The sequence below is a fragment of the Manacus candei genome, unplaced genomic scaffold (assembly GCF_025592945.1).
Source record: "Manacus candei isolate 608988 ecotype Guabito, Panama unplaced genomic scaffold, ASM2559294v1 h1tg000086l, whole genome shotgun sequence".
Classification (NCBI taxonomy): Eukaryota; Metazoa; Chordata; class Aves; order Passeriformes; family Pipridae; genus Manacus; species Manacus candei.
In genome coordinates, this window is record NW_026138134.1 from 4591579 (window position 1) to 4599686 (window position 8108).

Below are 8108 nucleotides of genomic sequence, written 5' to 3' on the forward strand. Positions count from 1 at the left end.
GAATTATAGAGCAAAATGGACTTTTGCTGTGGATTGGGTTCACCCTGGAGTGACTCTTTTGCTGGTGTTGGTGTGCTCCAGGTAGGAGCTGCCTGGGGTCTGGGTGGAGCTCAGCTCAGCTCTATTTGGCCTGACTATTTTGAGTGCATCTTGCAGAAATGGCACTGGAGGAGACTGGTTTTCCCTTGTCTGGCACCTGGTGCCCGTGAGAGGTCAAGGTGTGAAATGCTGCCCTTGTGGTTTGGGGCTGCTTTCATTTTTTTCTCTGTCTACATAAAAATCCTGGTGGGAAGGAGGCAGTTTGGAGCATCCTCAGGAGGGGTTCTGTGAGGCAGGAGCAGACAACAGGCAGAACAAAAATCACATCAGGTGCCTGATGGATGGTCCTGATGGTTAACAGCAAATCCCTCATGGAATGTGGGGGTGAGGAAGGGAAGTGGGAGATCATGTTTGGAACCTCTAGGCTGGAAGCATTGCAGTATTTTTCTGGGTGTAAGTACCATGATTTTATTTGGCTCAAAGCAGAGGTAGAGGTAAGCAGCCACATTTACATCCATATCCCACTTTATATCCATATTCCAGCTTCATCTGCCAGAAACTGAATCAAATCATAGAGGTCATTGAGGTACAAACGTGTTCCCACCTAATTGTCCAACATCTGCCATCTTGCTCTGTGGTATCTCCCTTCCTTTCTGCAGCACTAATCACACTGCAGTTCATAACCTCTACCCAGACATTTTAAAAGAGGCAGGAAAATATTCTGAGGAAGGTATTGAATTACAAACTGGGGTTGGATGGAAGGAGAGAGCTAAAAGGGAAGAGAGATCACACAATGCCCCCCCTTCCCAGCTTAAGGAAGCAGCATTCCCTCACTGGTACCCATCCTTTCCAGGGAGAGCAATGAGCTGAACAGTTTTCTCTCTTCTTTTGTCCCTCCTGGGCTCAGTTTACTGTAATTCCTGGCTGCACATGGCACAAATGACTGAACGTGGATGTTGAACCCACTGTGGCGTGTAAAACGAGCCAGAGAATCTTCCTGGAGCCTGGAATCTTCTAGAAGAGAAAAATATCCTCTCTTTCCCAGGGCAGGAGAAAATCCTGACCCTGAAATGGAGCCTTATGATAGAAGGAGGTTTCTTCTGGCTCTGTCTGTGTGCTCCTGTCACATGTGGAAGTGTCAGACAGAAGTTGGTTTCACAGTTGTGTCAACTGGGGGAGACACATTTTCCTTAATGGAGCGGGAGATGATTTTTGAGAGATGTAGATGCCAAAGCATCCAGAACCCTGCGAGGTAACTTCATCCCTTGTGTCCAACAAAAGTGTCCTCTTGGCCCTGGGTGGGAGGAATTGGCCGTGGGCTACAGGTTGATGAATGTTTTGGGCTCAGAGTGGGGAGATGATGTCATGAGCGGGTTACAAGTCACCTCTGGGCTTCTCCTTCTCCCTTTCCTCTTGCTGCTTGCAATCTAAATATTGAAATCTGTGCAGTGCAGTGAGGCCTGTGGGCAGTGCCACAATGCCAGGAGCGTTTATATTCAATCCATAATATTATCACAGAATCTCAGACTGATTTGGGTTGGGAGGGACCTTAAAGCCCATCCAGTCCCCCCCTCTACCCTGGGCAGGGACACCTTCAGACCCTCAGTGCTGAACCTGCTGCTCTTAAATCAGGTGTGCCCCTTTACCTTGGGAAGGGGAGAGTCAAAAAGCTGCAGGAGCTGCCTGCTGGAACCCCTGGGCTCTGCCCTAATGGATCCGCCTCCCTCGCTGCCAGAAAGTTCCCAAGGAGTAATAAATTCCCCCTGGGTCTGCACTGGATGCAGAATTGATCTGGCTGCAGGAGCCAGGGGGGATCAATCCAGCTCGGTCCGGGTGTGCCCTGCACATCCATTGGCTCCCTGGCCCTGCCTCCTCCTGCTCTGGCCTGTGCATGCCACAGCAAAAATTGATTTTTGCATGAAACCAAAAGGTGAACCGTGGCATCAGGCAGCTCAGAGCCATCTGTCTTGTCAGGGCTCCTGTCGGAGGGACGGTTATTTGGAATTATCCGCTGGTGAAGAGCAGCCAAAGATGTTTCCCCGTGTGCCAGAGAAATTGTCCTTTGTGATTTCCCCCCCAAAGCCCCTCTTTCCCCCCAGGTTCTCTTTCCCTGAGGTCAGCACACGCAGCACATCCAGTTGCACGTGTGTTGCTCACGTGTTTTCTTGCTGAATCATTCCCCAAAAAATCATTCCCTGCAACATTTCCCCCCCCCCCTCACACACACAGGAGGAATTTGCAGCTCCCCAGAACCAGGGATGGCACCAGAGATGTCCTTTAAACCCACCCAATCCAATGATCCACTGGAAGAAAGCAACAGATGCTGAGTCATCACCCAGCACTTCTGTACCACTGTGTCCACCCAAAAAATCTGGGAGTGGGTTGGTTTTCCTTAGCTGGGGAAGGAGGGGAGGACAGGAGGGTATCCAAAAATCCAGGAGGAGAGTTAAAGTAGTTTTGGTAACCTCTGCAGTATGTTTTTAGCACTGGTATGTCTTTGAGTGTATACATCTATCTATATATATGTACGTATATATTTATTTTTATATTTTTCCCCTTGTATTTTTTCATGTTAATCTGACTCAGTTCCTGGCTTTTGCTTGTCCTGCTGTTATTTTTACCCCCTGCTGCAGTCTGCAGGCAGGTTCTCAGCTCAGAGGGCACGTCAGAATCGTGCCACAGAAACTGCCCTGAAGTCAAAAGAAAAAAAAGAGAGAAATTACATTATATCCTCCTTAACTTCACAAATGTTCGCTACACCTCGAAAAAATCGGTTTATTTTGGAAGAGATTCAACCCCTAGCCTGCAAACTGCATCTTCCCTTTCTTATTCCAATATTGTCTCACTATTGGAGAGCCTCTGTTTGGAGCAGAGACTACAAAGCCCCACAGACCCTCTTCCATCCCCGAAGAATCACCCAACCCAAACTAATACTTTAATGACTCCTTTTCCTCCCAAGGAAGCAAATTCAGACACACACACGCACACACACACACACACACACACACACACACACACACGCATGAACAACAAAAAAAAATGCTATTTTTTTTTTCTTTTTTTTAAAAAAAAAAAAAAAAAGCTGGAGGCTGAGGAGGGACCTCGTCTGGTCAATGAAAGAAAGAGACGGATGTCTGGTGCCATGGCAATGGAGCAGGGATTACTTTGCACTGGAAAATAGGTTCTTTTTTTTTTTTTCCCCTCTTTTTTTTTTTCTATTCCAGTTTTTTTTTTTTTTTTTTTCTCAGGCAGCTAAGAGTTGTCACCGAGTCTGAGAGGCCCATTTAGAGGAAAACGAGCCTCTGAGGAGAATTGAATGCTTGCTTTCAGCGGCTGCTGCTTGAACAGGCTGCTTTGCTTTTGGGGCAAGGCAGGATGCAAACACCCAGATTTGTTTAGAGCTTTCCCAATCCCTGCCTGTGTGCATGTGTGTGGATACACAACCATAAAAATCAGAGGGGCTTGGGCTGCTAGGAGCATATATTAGTCACAAAACGAAGCAAGCATTTAATTGAAAAAGCTCTTTAACCTGAGCTGATATATTGGATGTGATTCTGTGGGAATTTATCACTTCACTGTGTCTGTTTTGGGGTGTATTTTGCATTTTATTGCCATTAGGCCGGATTTTGACCGAGATTAATTAATTCAATTTAATGCAGGTCAAGACATTTTTGTGACAGAAGGTATTTTTTGTGGAAGAGGCTGATTTGTGGAGATTTTTTTTTGCTGTGAGCAGTTTGGGTTTTGTGCTTATTCCTTCCTACTCCCAATTCTGAATATTGGGGGTGAGGTTGGTTTTTTCCCCTGTTTTTTTTTCTTTTATTTTGTTTTGGTTTTGTTTGATTTGGTTTTTGTTGGTTTTTTTTGTTGGTTGGGTTGTTTTTTTGTGTTTTGGTGTGGTTGTTTCCTTTTGCTTTGTTTTGTTTTGAAAACAAGCTACAAAGTTTCAAACTGAAGACAATATTTTGCTCAAGCCCACCTTGTTTTAAAAACTCATCTAATTTCTGTAAATGTTTAACAAAGAAATTGGCCAATGGAAACATTCTGGAGCGATGCCCTTTTTCAGGTGTTTTTGGGGTTTTTTTTTTGAACTGCCTTTTGAATTTCTGACCTTTTTATTTATTTTGGCTTTTTTTTTTTCTCTTTTTTTATTTGATTTTTATTTTTGATACCTCTTGGGGGTGAAGGAAAGGCTTCTTGCAAATGCCTGCCAGCCAAGAGATGAAGGTGTTCTCTGATCTATGAATCACCCCCCCACCAGCCTCCAGACAAGGGGGTACCAAGTAGGCTATTTAAAACAGGTAAAAGGGAATAAAAGACCTTTATGTGACTTTTCTGAGCTGCTCGAGGAGTTCCCAGGTCACACTTGGGATCCCCTAAATGGCTTTTGCCTCTCTGCTGAATTCCTCTCAATTTACCACCCCAGAGAAGGAGGATGTTCCTTCCCCACCCCATGGGAAATACAACCCTGCAGTTCATTCCACTGCAACCTGTTCTGAGCCTTCCCCCGTGGATTTTGGGGGAATTGGGTTGATTTCTACCATTTTAAGGCCTAGGCAATGTATTTATTCTCCAGTCTGGGCTTCTGGGTCATTCAGGCACCCATTTCACTGCCACCAACAGTGGCACAAGTTGCAAAATATTTCCCTTCTGCTGACATTCTTTTTTACCACAGTAAAACTGCCTTAATATATGAGCCAAAATAGGGGTTTGAGACATGTTAATCTTATTCTATACATGCCCTGCCTTTTGCAAGCAGGGCCACGTTGAAGCCTTGAAATGCCACTGGAATATTTTGTGCTCTCTGTCCTTTCTGGGCTGGGTAGATGTTATAAGCTCTGTTGTTGTAAATGTGCCTCCTTTCTCCTGTCTGGAGTGAAAAATAGCTCCTCTCTTTGATCTTCCCCTCATTTGCTAAAAAGTAACCAAAAATAATCCCCCCCCTTTTTTTTTTTATGTTGGGGGGAGGTGGTGAAATGTGCCAGGATTCAACAACAACAAAAAAAAATAAATTGAGACCCTCCTTTTCAGTGCTTACTAACTGTGAAACATAAAATCCCTGTCCAGGTAAAAAATTTGAGTTGTCATAGCAACAGCAGGATGGCTATTTATTTTTGGATTTCCATTTTCACTGATTTATTTAACACATTGACAATCCATTTATAATGAAGAGGAATTCAAGAGGGTTTTTTGTTTCTGGCTGGGTTTATACCGAGCCAAGCTTGGGTTACTTTTCACCAGAGAAAATAAGCAAAGATAAAAGAGGTAAATAAAAAGGAAACCTTGTGGCTTTCTGGGGGTTTTCTTGTAGGCAAATACGGGTGCTGGGTGGTGCAGGGGAGAGGGAAACTGTGACTGACTTGTTTATTTTGTGTCTTTTAGAAGAACCTTAGGGCTGTAAAGCAGAACAAGGGTTTAAGTCCAGCTGTGGGGGACAAGAGCCCCAGATTCTCACCTCCACCTACCCTTGCCTGCATGCACACACTGCCAGGAACAGGGCAGCAGAGCCACTGGAAGGGGCTCCAGTGCTCCATCTCCTTGAAGAAGCCAGGGAATGCCTCAAAGCCATGGAAAAAAATCCATATTTCTCATTTTGGCAGCGACCTCTCTGTGCTCAGTGCGGTTCTGAGGCTCAGGTTTGTCTGCTCTCCACAGTGTTTGTGTCCAACCAACCTCTGATCCAGGGCTTGGAAGGACTCACAGAGCAGCCTGGAGCTTGGAGAGCCCAGATACACTCCATCCCAAAATTCTGTAAATGGCCTTTAGTTTTGGGGTGCTGGTGCTGGAATGGGCCGTGCTCTGTGCTCAGGAGTGGATTGTTTGCAGGCCCAGGGGTGGCAGGAGCCAGGTTTAACCCATCCCTGGATGCACAGCCAGCTTTGGAGCCAAGCAAACAGGCACCCACAGAATCAGGGATTTTCAGAGCTTAGAGCAGTGTTAGTGCACTTGGACAATGGTGAAAGGCACCAAAACTCCCCCAAAATCCTATAACTTATGAATTCCTCTGTATCTCCCTCCATGGAGATTTAATTCCAGTGGATGCCTTTGAAATCCCACCCAAAATTCACCTGCCAGAGGAGCCAAATCAAACTCCAACATTTGGTGACTCTTGAAAGCATCTGAAGATTGGGAAGTTTGGGGCAGGTTTTTGGAAGCAAAGCAGTGAAATCCCAGTGGAATCACCCAGGGAGAGCAAACCCAGCAGATTTTCTGCTGCAGAACCTGGCTGGGAGCACACAGTCCCTGCCTGGGTTTTCTCCCAACCTGTCTCTCATTCTCTCTGTATTTGCTCTGCAGGTTGGTTCCTCTCTGGGATTTGGTTCCTCTGATGGATTTGGGCGACTGAGATTGATGGCTTTAAAAAAAAGGACTGGTATTGATGGCACATTTGTAAAGCTCAGTGAAAATTGTGAGCCTGGCAAGAGACTGGGGGAGGGAAACCTTCAACCATTTTCTTCTGCTGTTGCTGTTTGGGGCATCAGTCTGGGCTGGTTCCAAGCCAGGAGGGCAGCAGCTGAGCAGAGGAAGTGTTGCACTTTCTGGCCAAACCTGTGATTTTGTGAAGCCTGGGCTTGGTTTTGGATCAGGAAAAGGTAAGGTTTGACCTGTGTGTCAGGAAAAAAAAAAAAAATCAAGTGCTGTTTCTGGCTGGGATCTGGAGCCTGCAGAGGGGAGAGTCGTTTCCAGCAGTCACTGGTGCTTCCCCCGTTTATCCTGGTGGAGCATCAGGCTGTCCTTGGGGCTGAGAGCGGGGGAAGGGTGGGAAAACCCAAGAAATCAACTTCCAGACATAAATACAATATGGACAAGTCATAAACATTATTAAAGCAAGTCTATCCCTGCAGGGCAGGTTTTTGCTCATAATGCTTTCCTGATTGCGCTTCCGCAGAGCTGGGGGAGTGAATAGTGGGCTGATTATCCATGGCCCATGATCTACATGAGTGCAGAACTGTTCCCTTTGTATGTGAGCAGAGAACTTTGCATATTCACTGCCAGGGAATAGCCATCCTGCTTCTTATTCCCTCTTCAGATTCGCAGTGGGCCTGATCCCAAACACGGCCACGTCAATGGGGTTCTTTGTCTGGGCCCTCCTTGTGTCCCACATTACCATTGCAAAACCTGCCCTGTTTGTCATCTTAAATATACAGGCCAGAAATGGGCCTGGCAGTGACATGGGGTGTGATCACACCCCAGGCTGATTCACCAAACCCTTTGGTAGGTCAAGGGACAGGCAAAGGCAGAATATAAGGGGGAAAAAAAAAAACAACAGTTCAAAAAATGACTCTGTGACTGATTAACAAAATTGTCTCTAATTGTTGTTGCTTAAAAAGATCAAAACCCTTGAGAGAAATCCAAGTCTTTTTCCATGGTGCTTTCTTGGAGCCTGACTCCAGTTGTCCAGCTCATCTGGAGCATCATGGAATGTCCTGAGTTGGAAGGGACCCACAAGCATCCCAGTGGCTTTGTTGCAGGGGAGAGCCCAAATGGGATCCGTGGGCAAGAGTCAGAAAGGATCTCATGTTGTATAAAGATTGATGTTGGCAACAATATCCCATAAAAGACCACTTATGTCTGACACAGTCAGAGTAGCAAAGACTTTTTAAGCAGATGCAAAAGGTGCAGCAGTTTCATTATTCAATTATGACAGAGCTTTTCCCAACAACTTAATGAACACATTCATTTGCAATGTGTTAAACCACTTTTTCTGTAAAATGTAAAGATCAGTGCTAGGAGCTATACATTGTGCAAGATAATTGCACCATGTAATTCTGGTGCTTCAACAATTTATACTGAAATATTGATGGATATGTTCCAACATTCTTCTTCTCTTTTTATTTTTTTTTCCCTCACAAGCATATTTCATAATCTTTTAAATATCTCTCCCCTGAAAACTTTAATGTGAAGCACAAATCCCCTTATGTAATAGAAGTTTAATGCATCTGGATATTGCTAACCAAACAAAAGCCTTTCAGGCCCACTTCTACTTTCAGAAATAAAAGATGCTGTTAACATAAAGTATTGTGAATATGAATTTATGAGGAATGTGCCATAGCAGAAGGGCATGACTA